Below are 24,724 nucleotides of genomic sequence, written 5' to 3' on the forward strand. Positions count from 1 at the left end.
CTTCAGTCGTGTCTGACTCTGTGTGACCCCATAGACGGCAGCCCACCAGGCTCCCCGGTCCCTGGGATTCTCCAGGCAAGAACACTGGAGTGGGTTTCCATTTCCTTCTCTTATATCTAGAAAAGCACTAAAATCATTAATGGTGACATCTGCTCCTCCTGACTAGCAGCAAACCTCTGCCAAAAAGTGTGCTTGATTGCATGTGCCCTCTTTCACTAAAATCATATGTAATACTGATCTTCCCCCTACCTGTTCAGAGCAGTTCCTCAGAGCTATCTGAGACTCCCTGGCTATAGTCCTCATTTTGCCCCCAATAAAACTTAACTCAGAACTCTCACATTGTGCTTTTCTTTTTTCCCTTCTGTTGACAGGTGTTGACTGAAATAAAAATGCACAATGTGGGAGCTGTAAGTTTTATTTGGGGATTTATTAAGGACTAAAGTCTGGGAGAGGCTATGTGCAAATACTGGTAAATTGCCACTATGCAAGATTACCTAAATTCTTTCTGATAAAGTGCTAGTATTTAATATCCTTCTACCATTCTTAGACAGAGGAGCCTGGTGGGCTACAGTCCTTGGGGTCACAAAGAGTTGGACACGACTGAGTGTTAATTCAGTGTTAGTTCACCATCCTTTGTCTTTCCTATGCCTAAAGACTAATATATGGTTTGTGTGTGTGTGTGTGAATGACAAGGATTTTCTTCTACCCAAATCATTCACTCATAAAAATACATGAGTTAAGACTTAGAGGTGAAAAATCCACTGGATATTTATTTCTTCCAGGGTATTCCTTCCAGGGTATTTCCCCCATTATTCTTGTATGCAAAAAGCCATATTTAAAGTTTTCTAAGTCAGTGGTCACATTTCCACAAGACTCTGAATCCCTCAATTTTCAAGAAACTACTTTGGGAGTCACTGGGGAGAGAGATCCTTCTGTTCAACAGAAAATTAACTTCAGAAGGTTGGTATATACTTTAAAAAAGCTATTCAAGTGTGTGCATGCTTTGAAGACAGAGTACATCATAGTAAAAAAATAAAATATATATTTGAAAAGAGATTCAGATATACATATTTTCAACAAAAGTCTTTATCATAAACAAGGTAAAATTTACCTCTGAAAGGAAACTCAGATACACTTTTGAAAAGAACAAGAGTCACTATAACTTTCAGGGGGAAAAAAAAAAAGCAGGGAGGGGAGTAAAACAAAGAATTTGTAGTTAGGCTTTAGATTCTCCTAATTGGTATAATGCTATTTTCATTAGGAACTCTGTTCTCATCAGGAGTTCTAGGTTAGATTTATCTGTTAACAATTATCTGTTAGATAAATTGTACAGTTCAAATATTATGAGTGAATACTCTATTTCTGACTGCTAGATCTGTAAACATGGAGCACAGTGGGTCACAATCTCCCACTACGAGTAAAGATGGCAAATATGGGTAGTTACCTGGACAAAAAAATTTTGATTTAATATCCCACAACTTACAGCAGGGTGAATTCTCAACGGTGTTTGAGATTTATTAACACAAAATTTAGAAGTACTTCAAAACCACAAGTAAAATTTTTATTAACTTTGGAGTGGGGAAGGTTATTCCAATAATGATTCAAAAATCCAAAATTATTTAAAGGAACATTTGACAAATTTGATTTCAAGAGAGCTTCTGAAAGAGTGGTAAGAGCATAGGTAAATTTTTTTAAGTACATTTATGCTTTTCTTACTTTCCAAATTTTCTGCAATATGCATTATTTGGATAATAATAGAGTAAAACAAAACAAAGCAAAGCCTCCTCTATAACAAGGAAAAATCCACAAGCAAAGTCAATGGCAAATTTCAGACTGGGAAAATAGAACTGCTATTCATATAACAAAAGGGATAATTTCCCTGTTTCACTAAATATAGGCTTGATTATGATGTTAAAGAAAGCATCCACAAAATCTCAATGGTTTAAACAATAAAGGCTTATTTTAACACTTTATATATTTTCCCTCATTGATTGGCTGATGGCTCACCAATATTTTTCATCTGGGATTTAGGATGATAAAGTAGTGAAGGGTAGGGGAAAAACATCTTTTCCTTCTACCCGTCTTAGGTTCTTAGGTTGCAGACGAGCTCTCCGAACTGACCAGGTTCATTCTTCCGCGGAGTAGCCAGCGGAACGAGAAGCTGGCCAGTGGATAAAGGAAAGGGGGAAACAGGGAATTCGGGCTTCTTAAATCTAAGATTTTTCATGAACCCACAGTTTACAGATAACCACTCAGATTTCAGGAGAGTTAGAAGGTCTCTGTGGAGAGAGCCGTTACCTCTGGTGACAAAGACTAGGGCAGAATTTTCACAATTTCAACAATCTGGACATTTTTTGTTTGTGGTTTTGTTGTCGTTTATCTTTTTTCCTCCAAGCGAGAGCAAGTAGAAAGACGCAGCTCCAAAGAGTCTTTTGACCATTCAACCATTCAGCTACAAAGAAAAGGGGTGGCGGGGGAGGGGGGGGCGGAAATCTCATTTTCTATGAGCCTTTGGCTTGTAGACCATTCTTCAGAGTTCTGAAAAAAACCTCCCAGTGATTTCCACATGGGGTTCGATTTGGCCAACGCGAGAGAAAGCACTTGTGCTGAAGCTACTGAATGAAACTGGGCTGTGCTCTCAGTAACGATATGAGTTGTATGTTGTCACTGCATCTCCAAAGGGGATTACTTGGATAGAATCCGAAAGCGGCTTTAAGTGTAATTCATCCTCAATGATGGTTACTATCTGGTTGGAAATAAAAAGATACTCCAAACTGTGCAAAACGCATTGAGCTTTTAAAAGCACAGGAATCCTACCCAGCAGCGGGTTTTCATCAGGGGATGTAGCTCAGTGGTAGAGCGCATGCTTCGCATGTATGAGGCCCCGGGTTCGATCCCCGGCATCTCCATGGCGGTCTACTTTTGTTGTTGCTGTCTAATTTAGACTTTGGCCTTGCATTTTTAAATCAAAATGTTTTAGCTCTTTCTCATTTGTGGGCAATTGTCTTGCCCTTTAAATATAGCAGTTTTCCATGCATGTGTTTATTGGTCTTCTGTTTGGTTAACTACCATCACGATTTTCTCTACTTTCTGAAAACCTCCTTGGGATGTTTTATTAGGCAGCAAGCAGTACAAAGCCAGAGACAATTCAGAAGTAAGTTCATCCTATGAATGCCAGGAAGAGGGAATACAGTTGCATTTCAAAGATTTATTTATCTCAATTAAAGGAGGTTCTATCCATTCCAACTTTGCACTGGAGAATAATTAAAATATCTCTTAGTAATTTTTTCTTTTAAGGAGAGGAGAAGGTAGCATCTGTTTTAGTATTGGTGTAGTAGTTGTACATCGCTATTCAAGGATCCACCCTAGGACCATAAGAGAATTTTCTTCATTTCTCACTGCATCTTTGGCTTTACTCAAGATTTCTATGGAGAAGAGCTAGTCACAGTCCAATGCAGGAGGTCTGGGAATGTAGTAAAGGTTAGAAGTAGCCTGTGGAAATAGAAGGCAGAGTTGGTTAGGCACCCTTAATAGCGCGACTGTTCTCTATTCTGACAACCAGCTCCTAATTCTCGTCGCAAGCCAAAACTTACCTCATTAACATAACAGAAATACTTTTGCTCCTCTCACCTTAGAATATTCTAACGATTTTAAGAGCTCTTTGCCATTAGTAGGGATGGAGACCAAATATATATTTCTTATTGTAAATCACAATATTATATATGTAATACCAGATAGCCAGATGTTACATTGATGCATTATGTATACCCAGATGTTACATTGATGCATTATGTGGCAGTTAGTTTTTATTTAAAATTTTTGAGGAACCACAAAAATATTTTTTTTAATATTCTCCTTTCTTAGTTTATCAGTTAATTCCTTAACTTTTTTTAGTGGTTGCTCTAGAGTTTGTAGTATACATTTGCAATTAATCCAAGGTCACCTTCCAATAACACTATACTTCTTCACAGGTAGTGTAACCACCTTGTAATAGGGAAAAAATCCAAAATTTCTTCCCTCCTAGCCATTGTATCACTGCTATCATTTATTTTAGTTACATGTAAACATACATAAGTATGTATACAATATAGCCATAACCTCATAATCAAATACATTGTTGCTATTATAATTTTGAACAAACTTACCTGTGAGATCAATTAAACTAAGAAAAATAAAAGTTTTTATTTACCTTTCCTTATTCCTTCTTTGATATTCGTCCTTTCCTTATGAAGATTTGAGTTTCTATTATTTTTCTTGTCTCTAAAGAACTTTCTTTAACACTTCTTGCAAGACTGGTCTACAGGGAACAAATTCCCTCCATTTTTGTTTGAGAAAGTTTTATTTCTCCTTCATTTTTCAAAATTTTCAGGGTGCAGAATTCCAAGTTGTGGCTTTCTTCTTTAAATATTTCACTGTAATCTATTCTTGTTTGCATAGTTTCTTAATAGAAGTCACATGTAAGTCACTAGACTTGGTTCCTCTATAGTCTAGATTTTTTTCCCTCTGACCTCTTCCAGGATTATTTTCTTTATATCTGATCTTTTGTAGTTTGAGAATGATATGCTTATATGTAGGTTTTGTTGTTGTTGTTGTTTCTTTTTTCATTTATCTTTCTGATGTTCTCTGAACTTCCCAGATCTGTGGTTTACTGTCTGACATTAATTTGGGGGAAATTCTCAGTCATTGTTTCAAGTATTCTATTTCTTTCTTTCCTTTCCTTATAGTATTCCCATTACACATGTTATATACATTTTTTTACACAAGTCCTAGAGTCCTTGGATATTCTGTCCTTCCCCCTGCCCTCGCCCCGCCCCTGCCAGTCTTTGTTCTGTTTTTCAGTTTTGGAGGTTTCTACTGATACATCTTCAAATTCAGAGTCTTTCCTTAGTTGTGTCTATTGTACTAATGAGCTCATCAAAGGCATTCTTTCTGTTACTATGTATTTTAATCTTGAGCATTTCTTTTGTTTTTTGTTTTTTTTTTAGGATTTTCATCTTTCTGCTTACATTGCCTATCTGTTCTTGCATACTATCTACTTTATTCATTAGATCCATTATCATTTTAATCATAGTTGTTTTAAATTCTTGCCATGTCTGGTTCTTTTATTGCTCTGTCTCTGCAAATTATTATTTGCCTTCTGATGTGCTTTGTAATTTTTTCTGGATAGCCCAACGTGGTGTACTTGATAAAAGGATAAATAGGAATTTAGTAATGCTGTAGTGAGGTGTTGGGGGAGAAGCTTTCTATAGACCTATGATTAGGTCTCAGTCTTTTATTGACCTTTTGTCTCTGGCTGGTGAACTTCACAATTGTTTCTCAGTTGTCTCCTCTCACTCTTAGGTGGGACAGGATAGCCACAGGATGCTGGAGTGTGTTTTTCCTTCTCTCATGTGAAAGTCTAGAGACAGCTGGAATTGAGTATTTCCCTTCTTCTGGGTAAATTAGGCTCTGACAAAACCCCAGTTGGTTAAGGTCTGGTTAAATGGGTTCTTTAGAAATCGGGCCTTGTTAAGAACAATAGCACTCTGGTACATTTCAATGTGGCTCCTCTTCTTCCCCCTCTGCTGGAAGCATGAAGGAATTACGCCCCACCCCACCCCCATCCCCGCCCCACCTTCCGCTTTTTAGATGGTTAATGTCAGAATCTGGTCAAAGTTCTAGGGGTAAAACACACAAAAGTGTAGAGACCCCACCCCTACCCTGCCCAGGCCATGACTCAGTGTGCCTGGAGTTTTTAGTAATCAGAGTTGCCTACTTGGGTCCTCAAGCAAATCATCAACAGTTCAGGTATTGGTTCTTTTTGTGGTTTCCACTTGTGAGTCACTGCTCAGGTAAGTCATGACTCCCCTTATTCACCTGTATATCTCTCCAATCTTGGGGGCAGCCAGTTGCCCTGTGTCCTCACCTCCCTTATAAATTCTAGAAGAGGTGTTGGTTTTTCACTCTGTTCAGATTTTCCTTCTTGACAGAATGAAGTGACTTTCAAGCACCTTATATATGGAACCAGAAACTGGAAGTCTGTTTGCTCTTTTTTAATACATTTTGCCTCTGTGCTTATTAGTAAAATGGTCCTATAATTTTCCCTTCTTATATTTTCTCCACTGGGTGTTGATATAGATATTCAGTTCAGTTCAGTTCAGTCGCTCAGTCGTGTCCAACTCTTTGCGACCCCAAGAATCGCAGCACGCCAGGCCTCCCTGTCCATCACCAACTCCTGGAGTTCACTCAGACTCACGTCCATTGAGTCAGTGATGCCATCCAGACATCTCATCCTCTGTCGTCCCCTTCTCCTCCTGCCCCCAATCCCTCCCAGCATCAGAGTCTTTTCCAATGAGTCAACTCTTCGCATGAGGTGGCCAAAGTACTGGAGTTTCAGCTTTAGCATCATTCCTTCCAAAGAAATCCCAGGGCTGATCTCCTTCATAATGGACTGGTTGGATCTCCTTGCCGTCTAAGGGACTCTCAAGAGTCTTCTCCAACACCACAGTTCAAAAGCATCAATTCTTCAGCGCTCGGCCTTCTTCACAGTCCAACTCTCACATCCATACATGACCACAGGAAAAACCATAGCCTTGACTAGACGGACCTTTGTTGGCAAAGTAATGTCTCTGCTTTTCAATATGCTATCTAGGTTGGTCATAACTTTCCTTCCAAGGAGTAAGCGTCTTTTATAGATACTATGCTAACCTAAAATAATTTATAGTTTTCCCATTTTGGGTGGGGGGAAATATTTTATACAACACAGAGGTTATTGTTTCCTTTAGGATTTCATAGAACATGCCAGTAAATTTGTCTCTGATTGGAAATTTTGTTTAAATTCAGTTTTTTAAATGGCTGTATATTGAATCAGATTTTCCATAACTTTTTAATGTTCGTTTTGACAATTTATACATTTTTATACAGTTTCCATTTCTTCTAATGGAGTTAAGAGGATTGAAGCCAAATTTCACAATTTCTCACTTCTAAATCTCTTAAGTAGCCACTGAAAGTGTCCTCCTGTTTATTCCTTCAGAGATGCAAGCATCTATCTCTCTATCCATCCACACATTTACTTTTTAAAAACTAGTTCACAAATTTACTTACATCAGGTATTGTAATAAGTACTGATACATAATTAAGGATAACCTTCAAGATGGCCCTCCCCCGAGGATCCTTACCTCCTGGTAATCACACCCTTGTGAGGTCTTCTCCTACTTGACTCAGTCACCAAGATATATGAGGGGGAATTGAGGCTTTCTACCCACGAATGAATCAGCCATCTTGGAAGCAGATCCCCCAGACACAGTCCATGCTCCAGAGTCCTGCATGCACTTTTCATACCTGGAGTTCAACTTCAGGAGACTCCTGGGGCCAGAGTTACCCAGCCAAGCCACACTGGAGTTTCTGACCCACAGAATCTGAGATAATAAGCATCAGTTTTTTTAATGCTGTGAATTTTGGAGTGCTATTCAGCAATAGAAAACTAATATTTCTAGAAAGCCTTTTTTTACATTTCTTGCAAAGGAATAATCATTATTAAAAAAAATAATAATTTTTATCTGTTTCTCTCAAGCTTCCAGACTGTTACAGAAAACTTTTCTTGAAAATAAAATATCAATGCTAAACTAAGATGTGTGGTTCATCTCTCATGTTTCTCTTTTTATCCTGAAGGAAAAAATTCCAAAAATTTTAGGCTGATTGCCTAGTGCATCTTATCCACCAGAGGGTCATGGCTCTATCATGAAAACAATCCCTGGCAAAAGGAAATGGAAAAGCCATAATTGTTTCAGATGATTCATGGTTTACGCAAATTCTTACTATATGAATAAAATTTAGGCTCTCTTAGCAAGGTGAAAGGATGAGAAATGCTGGTTATATCTTGTCAAGCTGATTTCTCTGCTCCTTTCAGTTCCAACCATTCTGAACTACATACACTTCCACGCCTGTAAGCATGCTGTATCCTCAGTCTTCCTTTTGTTTCTATTTGACATTATTATTCATTCTTCCAGATTGGCTCACAGGTTTTCATATTTGGGGACTAGGCCGGGAGACTAGGCTTTGATTTGCATCTCTTGTTGAGAGAATGGTCTGAATTCTAAAGAACCACTCACTCTGCAGAAGATAAGCATCATGGAAGCAGAGGGTTTGCCTCAATGTTAGAAGTGACAAATCTCTTACTTTGGCTTTTCTTTCCGAAGAATCAGAGCAAGATCCGAGGATTTGTGTTCCCTGGATTTGATGTGTATTCTTTGGATTAAATGAGGATCAGAAGGCCGCAGGAAGCAAGCCAACATCTTCACCCTTCAGTCCTCTCAGTTGCTAAAAGTGGAAGGAATTTACTTTTCTAACACAAATACCTTCATTGGCTCCTTGTTTTGTAAGAATAGTTGCATAGCGGTTTCTGGAGTCCAGGAATGGGATGCAGAATTGAAGACAGGTTGGTAGGTTTCATAATTAAAGACAATCATTGGCAAACTACTTTTTATCTTTCCTGTAAGGAATTTTCCTTTGTCTCACACATCTTTTGACAAACGAGAAAAGGGCTCTGAAAAGAAAGGTCCGGGAGGCTGTTGCCTACTCAGATTTCCGAGCTCATTGTATCTTCGTCAGTCTCTGAATATCTGCAAGACACAGGCTAATCGGAATTCCTTGGTAATACAGTACTATAAAATCAAGGGTGGGAATTGTATCTTTCAGAAAATAGCAAAACAATTTAAAATGTAAATTTATTTTATTTCATGAAGATAGTTTAGAAAAGCCCGTTTTCTTGGAGTGGGGATGTAGCTCAGTGGTAGAGCGCATGCTTAGCATGCATGAGGTCCCGGGTTCGATCCCCAGCATCTCCATGCTTTTGTTTCTTTTCAGCTCCGGAAATACACCTCTTCCCTCCCAATGGAATGGTCACAGTCCATTACTGTAAAACCTAAAGATTAACCCTTCTTGCCGCAAGGTAATTATACTTTGCTCGGGTTATGCTAGTAATCTTTCCTTTTTAAAATTTTATTCCTTTCCATCCTCAGCAGGGATTAGAGACGTTTTCCACAAAGTGAAATCAAAAGTGACGTTGGTCGCTATTCCATGGCGGGGGGCGGGGGTGGCGGAGGTTGACAGTTATCCATTTAAACTCTAAATTAGAAGATTTAGGATTTTCACTTAGCTTTTCTGCTGGGGTTTGGGGTGGGGGATGGGATGGTAGGCTGAGCTCCAGTCTCAGGTTTCGTACTTAGAGGCTCAATAAGAAAGATGGATTTTACCGGAAGCTCTCTAGAAAGAAAATAAACTCTTCCCAGGCTGTGAAAGCATTGGATACTTTTCGCTTCTTAAAACGTGACTGTTCTCTCAGAAATCGAACACAAAGGAGTGAAAGTGAAACATTTTGATATAGACATGTTTTCCCCTCAGTGCGTTTTGCCAGTGAGCTCGCGGCGCTCATACCAGTGTGGATTTAATTCCTTCTTTACTGATTTCTTTTGTAATCTCTAAATTTGCCTCACTGATTCTAAAGGTACTGACTTTAACGCTCTTAAAAAAATCAACTTATTTTCCTAAACCCAGCCCTTTTATATCATTCATGTGGGTAAGGACTTTCCTTGGCCAGCTCCTTTGTTTTAATGAAGGGCTAGTCCCCTTTGGAATGCAGCATTTCTTGTATCTCGGTGCTTTTGCCTCAATTTCCAATTCGTGACACCCTGTCACATGAGCAAATGAAGGAAATTTAGAAAACCATTTTCTGTACTTTTGTTTATTTTTCAGGGAGGCCTCTGGGCAGCTCTACGTGGCCCTTGGAGGCTGTGGTCAAGGGCTCCAAATTCTTAGAGGTACAAGGGTCCAGAAAAGGGCTCTGAAAAGAAAGGTCCGGGAGGCTGTTGCCTACTCAGATTTCCGAGCTCATTGTATCTTCGTCAGTCTCTGAATATCTGCAAGACACCAGCATTCTTAGAGGTACAAGGGTCCAGTGTTAAAAAGATAATAAGGGCAACCATCCTTTCCGTTGGTCTCTAATGATTTGGTCTGTCGTTCATGGGGAAGCTTGTGCTTCCTGACTAAGAAAAAACCCACAAGATTAAAGAATGGATCTTAAAATGGGCCTTTCAAAGTGTGGTGCACTGAGGTTTGCACTCTGTTAGCTAAATCATTCTCTGCTGTTATTTACTGAACAACTGCTCTTGTCAGTATTTATTACAGGCCTACAATAGTGTAGCTCCAACACAGCTCTAAAGATATTAGAACACGTTGGACAAACTTAAAATAGTAGCCATAGCATTTACCAGTTAAGCCATCAATAAAGAAATAGTTCACAAACTATTTCATTCCTTGTTCCTCCCATTTTCAGTGTGCCATATAGCCACAGACAAGGCTAGCAGTTGTGAGATATCAACAGTTCTGCCTCGAAACCAGTTTTGAGTTGTAATGACTACTTGCTTTTGTTGTCACTTCAGGTCACCAGACTATGACCTACTCCATCAAAGGTGTTTTTTTTTTTTTTAAGATTTCTCTATCCCAAACCACATGAAAAGACCCTCCTTAATTTAACTAATAAAAAAGGTTTAGGTGCAGTTTAAGAACAGTGTCCTGACTAAATTATTTTATCTGATAGGTAAAATGTGCACTGGGTGATGGAAGGCATAAGGAAAGATAAAAATCAATACAGTTTCCCTGAGCTCATAAAATTCTTTCAAGCTGAAGCAGTGATTCTCTAACTTGGCTGCACATTGGAATCGCCTTGAGAGCTCTAAAATTGTCTGATGCCTGGATTCTGCACTGAGAGGTTCTAGTTTAATTTGTCTGGAGGGTGGAATGGACACCAGCATTTTAAAAAGATCGCTAGGTGATTTGAACATGCAGTTACAGTTGAGAACTACTGGTCTAGAAAGTCTCTATTTAAATTATATCCAAATATCCACAAAGGTAGGAGGAGACATAAGAGAGGTAGACTTGCAGGCTTATCCCTTTCTCAGTCTAACTTTATTTTAGAGACACCACTGGTGATTGAGGTGGTCATAGATACATGAGTAGTCCCCAGATTGGCCAAGTCAAGGGCAGATGGGGTGATGGATGGGGATATAACTTAATTTCACATAGCAGTCTGCTAAATAGAGAAAAACACTTCTCTCTCTCTCTTTTTATTCTACCACAGTTGTTCAAGGACTATGAAATGAGAACTGCTATTTCCCGAGATCCCTGTGTTTGCAAAGTTCATCACTGGGAAGAAAGGGGATCACTTAATAATTTAGGGCCATCCAGGACAGAACAAATATACTCTAAGCTTTCCTCCCCAAAATTTAAGTCTGGGGATATCTATCAGTGATTTGAAATGGCTCTGACCTAGACCTAAAGCAAGGAAAGGCACTACATTTTCTGAAATAAAATTACCTCAGGAAAGGGGAGTTGATATTGACAACTTGGAGCTAAGACTTCGTAAGACAAGTCTTGCTTTAATTTATCATATGACTCTGGGTCCCTAAGAGGAAAGTAATAATGGTTTCAACAATATTACAAGTGAAGACTATTTTTAAAAGGTAAAACTAGATCTCATATTCTGTAGGGTTTCTTTTCTCCCAAATAATATTAAGAGAAGCAAAGATGGGGGGGGGGAAGGAGCTATTTTCTAAGAACACACAGAGCAGAGGGCTGGGGAAAATCTTCTATTTGTGGATCTTTACACATTAGCACTGAAGAAAAAGACTAAAAGCACTCCTTTTATTTACCAGCAATGAAATTCCTTTGAGCCTACCTTGAGTTTGACTCCATTTAGTAATTTCTGCACAGTCTTATGGCTAGAGAAAAGTAGATGTGAACCCAGGGTCATTTAGTGAAGAATGCACCTTATTCATTTCATTTCACGGAGAAATGAGATCTAGTGGACCTACATTGTAGTGGAGGGCAATCCTTGCATAGTTTAATCCTAAATTGTGACTAATAATCTCTCAGTAATTGAAATAAAATATGTCCTGGTATGTAAGTAGAAAAGAAAGCTAGTCTCTCTTCTTTCTTATCTATATTGGCCCTTCAGATCCAAAGAGAGAGCACACTAGATCAAGGGAATGAAACCAACTAGAGCACTTCTCACAAAGACATAATCTGGACAACAGGACCGTAGGAAAATGTGGAAGATCTGGGAGAGTTTAAATATTCAGGAAAGGCGATCAGATGATCATGTTTTGAATTTCTATAGAATGAGGTGATCAAAGGAGAGGAAGGTTAGATAAGGGGACTGGAATAGCCCTTTCACAGTTGCTACAAGTGGCAACAAAAGGATTAACTTTTTGTTCTAATGAACAAAGTAACAAACGTGCTAGATGCATAAAAACGCAATATTTGTATTTTTTGGTATTCTAAATAAGCTGCTGCTGCTGCTGCTGCTAAGTCGCTTCAGTCATGTCCGACTCTGTGCAGCCCCATAGACGGCAGCCCACCAGGCTCCCCCGTCCCTGGGATTCTCCAGGCAAGAACACTGGAGTGGGTTGCCATTTCCTTCTCCAATGCATGAAAGTGAAAAGTGAAAGTGAAGTCGCTTAGTCGTGTCCGACTCCCAGCGACTCCATGGACTGCAGCCCACCAGGCTTCTCTGTCCATGGGATTCTCCAGGCGAGAGTACTGGAGTGGGGTGCCATTGCCTTCTCCGTCTAAATAAGCTATTCACCAATAAAAGTTAAAAATTAATAAAAAACCTTGAAGAGACAGAAAAAAATTATGCTGGGAAAAGCTAATTTGCTCACATAGAATTCCCTATGTTTAATCCTCAAAGTGTTCTATTTTCCCCCCAAATTTTTCTTTTAGGATAAATTCTAAGTTATTTGGAATGATTGTTCCACAAGGTGAGGAAATTTTAAATCACTATTCCAAGTCATTGTCTTTTTCCCCCCCCTTTTATTATATGTCTGGTATGTTTGACACCTCCTTGTTAGCTGCTCATCTGTCATCTTGTACTTCTTTTATTATGATATTTGACGTTCATTAAAATTTCTTGTTTCGTTTTCTATCATCTGTGGCCATCTTGTACCTAGTTGTATCCATACAACTGATTTCAATGGACATGGGTTTGAGCAAGCTCCAGGAGTTGGTGATGGACAGGAAAGTTCATGGGGTCGCAAAGAGTCAGACACAACTGAGCGGCTGAACTGAGCTGATTTCAATACCTGACACCTAGTAGGTACAAAGTAATATCACTCTTGTTGAACATACTTCACCTTAAATGCTGTCCTCCCAACAGTACTTCTGAGACTGAAATTTACCTAGTCCTGATCCTGAACAATTCAGCTAACTAGAATTCAGAAGCACCATGATTCCTAGCCCACTATTATTCTGAAGGTGTTGTTCCCCAAACTCTGAAAATATAAAAGTAACTATAAATGGAGTAGAAGTGTAGTCCTAAGTATGGAAGTTTGTTAGTATAGATTAGATTAAAAAGTGACTATCCTGGTTAGCAAGAAACGTTTATATTCACTATAAAAAACATTCTGAAAGTGAAGTCACTTGGTCGTGTCCAACTCTGAGACCCGCATGGACCAGGATCCTCCATCCATGGAATTTTCCAGGCAAGAGTACTGGAGTGGGTTGCCATTTCCTTCTCCAGAAGATATTCCCGAACCAGGGATCGATCCCGGGTTTCCCGCATTGCAGGCAGATGCTTTACCATCTGAGCCATGAAAAACATTCTGAGTAGGATATAAAATGGCAATATCAGAACATTTGACTCAAAAAAGCAATAAGACTTTGGGATTCAAAGGTCTTATCATTCAGAGCTCCTTTCAGCCTTTACGTGGTTAAATAAAGAATTTTGCAGTCCTTCCATTTTGTATTTTGATGAGGCATTGGAAGCTGGGTAGATGCACAGTGGCATCTGCTAAGTTGAAATCACTCCCTTTCAGCACTGATCTTACTCCAATTAAAGGCAGAAAATCAGGATGCAAGAGTTAACAGTTTAAGAATGGATTCTTAGTTTCGTGATTGTACAATCAGTTAATGTTTGTTTAGCTTCTACAAGTTGAGGGTCCATGTGGAAAATACTAATATTAAAGAACATCCATTTGAAGAAGGCGATATAGAGAAGAAAGAGTCTGATGCCTCCCAAAGCCAAGCCAGTATTTTTTTCCGTCTGTGCGCCTTCTAGGAGCTGAAGGAACGGAGGCCATTCCCCAGCCTCGGGCTGGCAAAGGCTCCTGGGATTTGAATCAGAAAACCGTTAAGTGAACTCTGACCTAACCACCTCCATGCTGACAGTCTCCTGCTTCCTGAAGCAAGAGCGAGCACAAGCTGACAGCTGTTAGCGGAGTCTGAATGTGTTTGAAGTTTGGGGTTGTTTGTTTTGTTTTTCAGTGCGCAAGTGTGCCATCTCCTAACAACCAGGAATGGCATCAATTGGGCTGAAGTTCTAACTGACCTATTTTGCTAGAAGAGCCTTTCCGTCTACTTTTAGAATATCCACTCACTTAAGGATTCTAAGTTACTACAATCCGGTGAAATATAAGAGCGTCTCTGGCCTCACTTACAGAAGCCGCTTCCTGAACAATGAACACTCAGCTCGTATCCATTCTTTTCCACTCCATGGTTGTTCTCAGTACATTTTCTCCGTTATGGTGCGAGAGCAAGTAGGTGTTTTGTTGCTTAAGTTCCAGGAGTCTTCTTCGCGGGTTTGTCTGTCTATAAGGTCGATTTATTCGAGAAGAGAGTGAGCAGTGTGGCTGTGCGCTCAGTCGCTCAGTCGTGTCTGACTCTTTGCTACTTCATGGAGCCGCCCGTCTCTTCTATCTACGGAGTGAATAGTAACTCTAATTAACACAGCTTTTCACCTAATTGAGTAGCATTTGATCAGAAAGGAAGTTTGAGCTTTTTCAATAGCTGGCTCTGTGGCTTAGTTGGCTAAAGCGCCTGTCTCGTAAACAGGAGATCCTGGGTTCGAATCCCAGCGGGGCCTGCTGGTTTTTCATCTCAAAATTGAAACCTTAGTTTTAACAACAAATTCGAATTTTTAGTCTGATACCATCTTAAAGGTAGATCAACTTCACTGATTGGAACTTTTTATTTCCACAACCTGTTCTCATTGCACCTGTATTCTCAATGACTCTCAGGCTCTCTACTAATGGTCTATCGTATGGATCTACTACTTAGGTGTTCTTTAGTTCTTACTTTCTGCCATAATAAGGGTGGTGTCATCTGCATATCTGAGGTTATTGATATTTCTCTCAGCAATCTTGATTCCAGCTTGTGCTTCATCCAGCCCGGTGTTTCTCATGATGTACTTTGCATTGAAGTTAAATAAGCAAGGTGACAATATACAGCCTTGACATACTTCTTTCCTGAATTGGAACCAGTCTGTTGCCCCAGGTGCAGTTCTAACTGTTGCTTCCTGACCCGCATACAGATTTCTCAGGAGGCAGGTCAGGTGGTCTGGTATTCGCATGTCTTGAAGAATTTTCCATAGTTTGTTGTCATCCACACAAAGGCTTTGGCATAGTCAATAAAGCAGAAGTAGATGTTTTTCTGGAACTCTCTTGGTTTTTCTATGATCCAACGGATATTGGCAATTTGATCTCTGGCTCCTCTGTCTTTTTAAAATCCAGCTTGAACATCTGGAAGTTCATGGTTTACATACTGTTGAAGCCTAGCTTGGAGAATTTTGAGGATTACTTTGCTAGTGTTTGAGATGAGTACAATTGTGCGGTAATTTGAGCATTCTTTGGCATTGCCTTTCTTTGGGATTGGTATGAAAACTAACCTTTTCCACTCCTGTGACCACTGCTGAGTTTTCCAAGTTTGCTGGCATATTGAGTGCAGCACTTTCACAGCATCATCTTTTAGGAGGTAAAATAGCTCAACTGGAATTCCATCACCTCCGCTAGTTTGTTCATAGTGATGCTTCCTAAGGCCTGCTTGACTTCGCATTCCAGGATGTCTGGCTCTAGGTCAGTGATCACACCATCGTGATTATCTGGGTCATGAAGCTCTTTTTTGTACAGTTCTTCTGTGTATTCTTGCCACCTCTTCTTAATATCTTCTGCTTCTGTTAGGTCCATACATACTATTTCTGTACTTTATTGTGCTCATTTTTGCATGAAATGTTCCCTTGGTATCTCTCATTTTCTTGAAGAGATCTCTAGTCTTTCTCATTCTATTGTTTTCCTCTATTTCTTTGCATTGATCAGAGGAAGGCTTTCTTTTCTCTTCTTGCTATTCTTTGGAAGTCTGCATTCAGATGCTTATATCTTTCCTTTTCTCCTTTGCCTTTTGCTTCTCTTCTTTTCACAGCTATTTGTAAGGCCTCCTCAGACAACCATTTTGCCTTTTTGCATTTCTTTTTCTTGAGGATGGTCTTGATCCCTGTCTCCTGTACAATGTCACGAACCTCTGTCCGTACTTATTCAGGAACTCTATCAGATCTAATCCCTTGAATCTATGTCTCACTTCAACTGTATAATCGTAAGGGATTTGATTTAGGTCATACCTGAATGGTCTAGTGGTTTTCCCTACTTTCTTCAATTTAAGTCTGAATTTGGCAATAAGGAGTTCATGATCTGAGCCACAGTCAGCTCCCGGTCTTGTTTTTGCTGACCGTATAGAGTTTCTCCATCTTTGGCTGCAAATAATATAATCAATCTGATTTCAGTATTGACCATCTGGTCCATGTGTAGAGTCTTCTCTTGTGTTGTTGGAAGACAGTGTTTTCTATGACCAGTGCATTTTCTTGGCAAAAATCTATTAGCCTTTGCCCTGCTTCATTCATAGAAGAACTAAAGAGCCTCTTGATGAAAATGAAAGAAGAGAGTGAAAAAGTTGGCTTAAAACTCAAGGATTCAGAAAACTAAGATCAATGCATCTGGTCCCATCACTTCACGGCAAATAGATGGGGAAACAGTGGAAACACTGACAGGCTTTTTTTTTTGGCGTGGGGGGAGGGGGCTTCAAAATCACTGCAGATGGTGACTGCAGCCATGAAATTAAAAGACACTTTCTCCTTGGAAGAAAAGTTATGACCAGTCTAGACAGCATATTAAAAAGCAGAGACATTATTTTGCCAACAAAGGTCCGTCTAGTCAAAGTTGTGGTTTTTCCAGTAGTCATGTATGGATGTGAGAGTTGGACTATAAAGGAAGCTGAGCACTGAAGAATTGATGCTTTTGAACTGTGGTGTTGAAGGAGACTCTTGAGAGTCCCTTGGACTGCAAGGAGATCCAACCAGTCAATCCTAAAGGAAATCAACCCTGAGTATTCATTGGAAGGACTGATGTTGAAGCTGAAACGTCAATATTGATGTGAAGAACTGACTCATTTGAAAAGACCCTGATGATGGGAAAGATTGAAGGCAGGAGGAGAAGGGGATGACAGAGGATGAGATGATTGTATGGCATCACCGACTCGATGGACATGAATTTGAGCAAACTCCAGGAGATGGTGATGGACAAGAAAGCCTAGCATGCTGCAGTCCCACGGGGTCGCAAAGAGTCCGACACGACTGAGCGACTAAACTGAACTGATACCAGTAGTGTACTTTTACGATCTCTTTTAAAATGGAATGAGAAATAAAATGTTTGTTTATGACCTACTAAGACAGAAGCTCTTGTGACAAAGGTCAAAGAGTTTTTTGGGAAAAAAAGACGGGAGTGGAAACCAACTTAGTCTTTGCCTCAGGCTGATTTGCTCTCTGACCCCTCCCACTTCTCACCTCCTCCAAAAGAGTTACAGGATCAGTCCGATGGGACCTTGGCAATCGAAGCAAGGTACATTTTCTTCAGCAGAGTATCGTTTAAACTTTAAATTGCTCAGAAATATCCAAAACGCGAAGAACGACTTTGTCTGTTTATCCAAAGTGTAAAAACACCACTGAGTAAATACTCAGTAACAAACTGGAGATGCCGGGGATCGAACCCGGGGCCTCATGCACGCAAAGCAGGCGCTCTACCACTGAGCTACATCCCCAAACCTGTAAAGTTAGTGCGGCCCCCAGGTACTTTTCTTTATGAATATATGCGGTCAACTTTCCGCATAAAAAACATTTACGTGTATTTTACGTTGTTGTGCAAGTATTTTAGAGGACTTAAATGTCGGAAAGATGTTTTATGTAAATCAATCTCATTAAAGCCTTCAGATTCTCTTGAATCTGACAAGGCCCGGTTTAAAACAAGCAACTGTAAAATTGGCTTTTACCCCAGCAGGACCATGCATAAAAGTCATTCAGATCAAGTGCCTTTTGGAAAGACTGATATTTAAAAAAAAAAAAAGAACCATAGATGGATACAGCAAAGCACTGGGACATTTCTTGTTGTAGTACAAGGGAAAAGAAAATAGCAACCCACTACTGGGAAATCCCATAGCCGAGGAGCCTGAAGGGCTACAGTCCATGGGATTGTAAAAGAGTCAGACATGACTTAGTGACTAAATAGCAACAACACAGCAAAATACAAAGCCAAACTGTAATCTGGGGAAGAACTGTGAGACAGCCACCCTGCAGGCTGCTTTCGATCTCAGGTTCTAGGCTTGGAATTATCTACAGTCAGTATGCATATAAATCTCAGCCTGGTCCAAGAAGGAAAATCCTACTCAGTAGCTTGGGTGAGGAAACCTACCTATATCCTGTGAAATAAAATATTGTAAGAGAGATGCTGAAGATTCAAATGTAAATCTAGGCTACAACACTTTAGAAACAGATTTCATTGTGAGACAGTGGTTCTCAAAGTGTGGTCTTTGGACCAGCAGCAACCGTATCTTCTGGGATCTTGCTAAGAATACAAATTCTAAGACCCCACCGCAGACCCATGAGTCAGGAACTCTGGGAATGTGGGTCCAGAGTTAATAATCTATGTTAAAAACCCTAGAGGTGATTTTGATGTATGCTAAAGGTTGAGAAGCACTGTTGTGAGGTATTGATGATGCTTCATTACTGCTGCTGCTGCTAAGTCACTTCAGTTGTGACCGACTCTGTGCGACCCCATAGACGGCAGGCCATCAGGCTCCCCAGTCCCTGGGATTCTCCAGGCAAGAACACTGGAGTGGGTTGCCATTTCCTTCTCCAATGCTTGAAAGTGAAAAGTGAAAGTGAAGTTGCTCAGTCGTGTCCTACTCCTAGCGACCCCATGGACTGCAGCCTACCAGACTCCTCCGTCCATCGGACTTTCCAGGCAAGAGTACTGGAGTGGGGTGCCATCGCCTTCTCCGGCTTCATTACTATACTATGACAATAACACAGTAGTAAGGTGTTTCCAACATTTAAAGATAAAATAGATCCACAAAGGTCATGTAACTTTTCTGTACTGTTAAACTTCATTGTAATAAAATGAGAGAAAAAATTTGAAAACATTTACAGATAAAATAATTTAACATATTAGGCATGAATTTTTATAGCTAGATGCTAAATGTTTAAATGTGTATGGGGTATCTAAATTTTTTAACTTAGCTTCTTATATATTATGAAAATAGTATGTGAATATCCTGAAGTATTAATTTTTAAAAATGAATGAGTTGTATACTAATTACAAACAGCAGAAAATTTCTCTTGATATTTGAAAGCCTCTGAACATTAGAGAATATAGCCACTAGCTATAGGAAGAGAAGGAGAGAGAAAGATAAGATGAGTAAGAATAGGTTAAGAAAAGCAAAAAGCCTAAATAAAACACATCTACAGGTAAAGACTATTTTGCAATGGGACACAACTGGACACACCAGAGATTGAACCCAAATCTCATGCGTGAGAACAAGCTCTACTACCAATTGAAACAAGGGACAAAGGAAAGAAAGAAGGAAGGGACCGCAACAACACTTCTTCACTCAACTATTCAGCCTCCAATAGATCAGAAACAAGGGACAAGGTCTAAATCACTCAGTTTTTGACCAAAATTACAAAGAATTCCTCTTTTGTGGGGAGTAATTGGAATCCTTGATACTCATCACAAACTGGATTCAAAAGCACAAAGGTTAGCACCTTCTGAGCTGGTCAATGCAGTCCGCAGGTGGAACCCTTTAGGCATTTAGACCTGGCACTGCTCAAGTCCGGGAGGATGGTCCTCTAAGAATTTGGGAACATTGACTGTTAGGCAATAGTGTAATAGTTATCACATCTGAGGCTTGTTCCTTATTGCAATTCACTGGAAAAATCACTCTACCACTAAAAATGGCCTGGCACTACCATTCTCCAAGGATTGGAATAAGACCCACCAGTGTGTCCATTCTTTCCATATTGGGGCCCTGACACACTTCCTGAGTTACATCCAACACACAATTTCCTCAGTGCTTGCCTGGGTGGGAAGTGCATCATTTGCACACCTGCTGCCTCTTTGGATGTGGCAGCCGGTGTATCAGTCTCCCTTTTTGGAATCGAAACTTGATTATGGCAATATCTCATGGATGCAAATTTTTCAAATGTACAAGGTGAACACATTGCTTGGGACCTTCCCACGGTCTTGGAAAGTGTAGGTTATCCTACCCTCCCTTCTTGCCAACACAGCAGGACCCAGAGGAATTTGGGGAAGAGGTAGGGCACTATCACTGTACTGGGTATTTCCCAGATTTCCAGTGCTCCAGAGGCCCCAGGAACACCTTGACTGGGACAGAACAAGACTTGTTCCAATGGTAGAGAAGCGGCCTCCATGGGGAGGTAAATCAGGTGAAGCCAAGGAACCTGCAACAAGAGGAAAGAGTGGGATGGAAGCTGAGGAATTGTGCCCATGCCCTGCACAGTAGTCAAGGCAGGAAAGAGCAGGGTTGAGAGGCAGGAGGGATACAGTTGGAGATGTGACCTAGCTCCAAATGCTAGGAGTAACACCAGAAAGTCAATGGAGCAACCTAAGCTGATTCGTAGACAGGCCTGGCAAGGAATGTTCGTCTGCCTAATATGCGCTCTGAATCCTGAAAGTAAACCTCTGAAAGAGAGCAAGGACTATGTTTTTGTTGGTGAAAAACAGGAGGACAGATTTTTGCAGGTGTGACTGTGAACAATTCTGAAAAATGCTCAACGATTTGCTCCAACAAGCACAGTGATCATCTGCACCAGAGAGAGGCAGTTCTGAAGCTTGGAAGTCCACAATGTTAGATCTAACCCATCCAGTCTCCAGCAGAATTATCAAATACACTGTGTCAGCACCTTGTCCACTATCCATATCTCAGTGTCACTGAGAGGCTGGGGCTGTCCCATCCATTGACAAACTGGATCTCATTTTTCTGTGGCTGTTTGCCAAGGGTAAATTCAATAAAACCAACTAATGCATCTCAGACCCACAACTCTTGCCTTAGGCCTGTTGGCCAACATAGTCCCACCACAAGCCTGAGCAAATTGCTGCTGGGCACTTTGGGTTTCGTACTCCACTAGCGCTTAGAACTATGGTGGAAATGTGAGAACAGCCACTTATCCTGCAAGGCCAAATTGATCCTCAAGTACAACTCTTGGCCAAGTCTTGTCTTTCAAGACTCCTGAAGCTATCAATTTCTGGCCAAGAATGTGGTATACTTTGTGTCTGCCACTATAGTTACATAAGCATTTCCTTGCCAGAGGACTTGTCATACTGAAATCATTTGTATATGTATTTGTGAATCCTCCTCTCCCACACACACTTCACTGGAAGATTCTCTGTTCTGTAACATACATCCTGAACAGACTGTGCCTGTAATTTCTCACAGCTCTTTACTGAGTGGCCGCTATCTGCAAGGCTCTATGCTAAGGGCTTGATACAGAGTTACGAGAGAAAACAGTACAGGCTCTGCCCTATTGAAGCTATCTTGCTAGAGAAGGAAACATCTAGTCGAATAACAAATCTACGTGATTAGTCATGATAAATTCTAAGAATATTAAGGGAAAGTACATGGAATTTATGGATGGTATTATTTAATAAGTATTTATTAAATCTACCTGATTATGTTTCTACGAGTGTAGGTTGAAGGAGCGCACAGAACGTCTAGCCATAAACCGTATTCACTACTGCTCAACAAAGGAAAAAATTCTCTTTTCAGTCGTGGGGATGTAGCTCAGTGGTAGAGCGCATGCTTTGCATGTATGAGGTCCCGGGTTCGATCCCCGGCATCTCCACTTTAGCTGAACTACGGTCTCAGCTGACTTCTCACCGTTTAATCCTTAAAAGGATTGATACTGAAGCATAAATAATGGAATCTTTTAAAGTTAAGTGTATTGAGTTATGGGGAAAGTATTGCTCAAAGCCCCTCCACCCCTGCTTAACAAGGATTGTAGCTCCAAGAACAGTTGCTTATAAATAATATATACCATAGAAAAGACATTAGCACAGGCAGAGTGAATTCTCAAGGGAGGTTAGAACATTTCTTCAATTATGGAAGCTGGTTTTGAAGGAAAAAAAGATATATTCAAAAACTAGCCTTCCATATTTGCTCCACTCTGGTTGTTCTACTAGTAGACCAAAAGTCATTGTTATGTTTTTATGACTCATTTTTATTCCACTCTTTCATAGTGATTATTGACATGATCAAATTTTATAAGAAATAATAACAATACAAAACTTCTCTCTTCCCTATTAAGAAAATTGTATGTATATCATCAGGTTTTACACTTTAAATATATTTTACAACTTTACAATTTGTAATTGTATAATTACAATTTTGTCAATTATACCTCAATGAAGCTGAAAGAAAACTATACTTGACAGTGATTTTGAAGAAACAGAAGCCATATATAACCAAAACTAATATCGTGTTTTATGCCAATTATCTCAATTAAAACTTTTTAAAAAAGAAATACAAGCCATTCTTTGGTGAAAATAAAAATTAAAATGTATTTCATATAAAATATAAAGCATAAATATATATTGAGAACTAAATTTTTAACTTTCAATTTTGGACTTTTTTTTTTTTTACAAATAAATAATACAAATATTTATTAGAGAAAGAGGCATATGATGTGTACTGGTCTCACTTTTAGTGATGAGAAATTGATCATTGATTTCAGGTATGTCAGCCTGTTCCATGCATTCTAGAGCTCCCCCATCCAATTTTACCTCATGGTTGTAGCACCCATTGCTGATTGTGACCTAGATATATTAAAGTAATATCAGGTGCAAAATGTTGAATCTAATTTTATAATTCCTTCCGCATGTATTAGCAGTGATTATTCTACAGAGAAAAAGTTTCCCTCATCAACTGTATGCTTATCCTGAAGTACACTCCAGATACAGAGGTGGTATAAATACTCGATTCTTTTCCTTCATTTGTCAGCTTTCAAAACAATGAATCAATAACCAAAATCCTCCAAAGCCTGCGTCTAGGAACACTAGTATGTGTAGTAATTTTGCAACCAGGTTCTTTACTAAATTGTCCATTTGTAGTAGCTTTTCTGTTTTGAGGAGTTGTTTTTAGGTATATAATCCTAACAGAGAGCTTTATCCCCTCCTATCTACTAGTTACTCCTCTAATTACTGTTTTATGCTAAATGCCTTGATTAGTACCTCCATTACAACATTAAAATAGTAAAGACAGTAGATATCTTTGTCACGAAAGACTTAAATCTATGTGACCACAAATATACCTGAAAGGACTTAAATAGGTGATACAGATCATAAAAACTTACTAAAAAATATTGTATGGAATTATTTTAAAGAATAAAAACTAATTCCTAGAAATTAACACGTTTAAAAGGGACAAGTGATTTTTTTTTTTCCTCTCATATATTCAGCCAGTATTTCAGACTAGGTCTGGTCTAAGCAAATCAGCTCTGATTATTAGGTTGGTTAAGACACACAGTGGGATATTTGTTTGTGTTGTGAAAGTAGAAGTGAAATACATTTCACTCAAATTTATTTCTGAAATGAGCCCATGTCATTTACTTTGATTGAAATTTTTTCAACAGGAGATATTTAGATGCTTGACCTCTCACACTCTCAATCTTAGCAAAGTGGCAATGGTCTGAATTCATTGAAGCAGCCAGTCTCCATTCAATCTGGCATTCAGTTTAGGCTTGGAAGGCACCACATACGATGACAGACAACACTTTATTGTTTCCCTATGCAGAGAACCCTGCAGTTATAACAGGACCACTGCTTCCACATCAAGTGATTCAAGAGAAGAAAGAAAGCAGGGGGTGGTGAGATGCTCATTAGGAAGAAACAAATGATATTTTTCTACTATTCCACCTCCAGTGTGTGTTTTGCTCTAAGAACGCTTCAGAATTCAGGAGAAAGTGAATAAAAGCGAGAGTCTCTTGTTGATCTTTCTGCTTTCTTCTTTTCTGCTTTCAACTTGGACTCCAAAGAAATTAGGCCAATTATCTTTCAAAAACGCTTGGACATTCCTGGTGGTAGTAGCACTCTCGGGGCAGAAATTAGATACCACAAAGGCAGTGCAGATAGAAAACTGAATGAAAGAAGATACCCAGTTTTAAAGGGTAAGTCGAAAGGAAAAGCGGCTTGATCACAAGCACATCCCCCTCAAAACTGGTGGAGGTGCCGGGGATTGAACCCGGGACCTCGTACATGCTAAGCACGCGCTCTACCACTGAGCTACACCCCCAGCTGCGACCAATTTTCCTTGGATTCCTTTCGTGATTTATAATCATTATTCCTTTGCTTCTCAAAGATTTAGTAAATTGCCTAGGAAATGCCCATTTGCGAAATCGACTGCGCGGCGGCCTCAGACGAAAACAAGAGAATGAAATTCTAAAGGAAGGAGGCTGAAAAGAGACCATCTGTTATCTCTTACTCTCCAACCTCCATTCCTGCCCTTTCCACCTGTAAGGCTTCAGGAGACCGAAGCAGGTAGCTGGGCAGCTGGGGTACCCGCTGAGGAGGTGGCGTTGGGG

At 39.7% G+C, this 24,724-nt stretch overlaps 6 non-coding genes across 6 annotated transcripts; 4 read left to right on the forward strand and 2 right to left on the reverse strand.

Moving 5' to 3' along the window:
* The first annotated feature begins 2,837 nt into the window (after positions 1–2,837).
* TRNAA-CGC lies at positions 2,838–2,909 on the forward strand. Its single transcript has one exon. It is a non-coding gene; the product is annotated as a tRNA-Ala (tRNA).
* A 5,844-nt stretch (positions 2,910–8,753) lies between these two features.
* Positions 8,754–8,825, forward strand: TRNAA-AGC. The gene has a single exon. It is a non-coding gene; the product is annotated as a tRNA-Ala (tRNA).
* Positions 8,826–14,822: 5,997 nt separating this feature from the next.
* TRNAT-CGU lies at positions 14,823–14,896 on the forward strand. Its single transcript has one exon. It is a non-coding gene; the product is annotated as a tRNA-Thr (tRNA).
* Positions 14,897–17,823: 2,927 nt separating this feature from the next.
* Positions 17,824–17,895, reverse strand: TRNAA-UGC. The gene has a single exon. It is a non-coding gene; the product is annotated as a tRNA-Ala (tRNA).
* A 4,024-nt stretch (positions 17,896–21,919) lies between these two features.
* Positions 21,920–21,991, forward strand: TRNAA-UGC. The gene has a single exon. It is a non-coding gene; the product is annotated as a tRNA-Ala (tRNA).
* A 2,372-nt stretch (positions 21,992–24,363) lies between these two features.
* On the reverse strand, positions 24,364–24,435 carry TRNAA-AGC. Its single transcript has one exon. It is a non-coding gene; the product is annotated as a tRNA-Ala (tRNA).
* Between the last annotated feature and the right edge of the window lie 289 nt (positions 24,436–24,724).

This window comes from Bison bison, unplaced genomic scaffold, assembly GCF_000754665.1.
Source record: "Bison bison bison isolate TAMUID 2011002044 unplaced genomic scaffold, Bison_UMD1.0 scf7180017864379, whole genome shotgun sequence".
NCBI classification, from domain to species: Eukaryota; Metazoa; Chordata; class Mammalia; order Artiodactyla; family Bovidae; genus Bison; species Bison bison.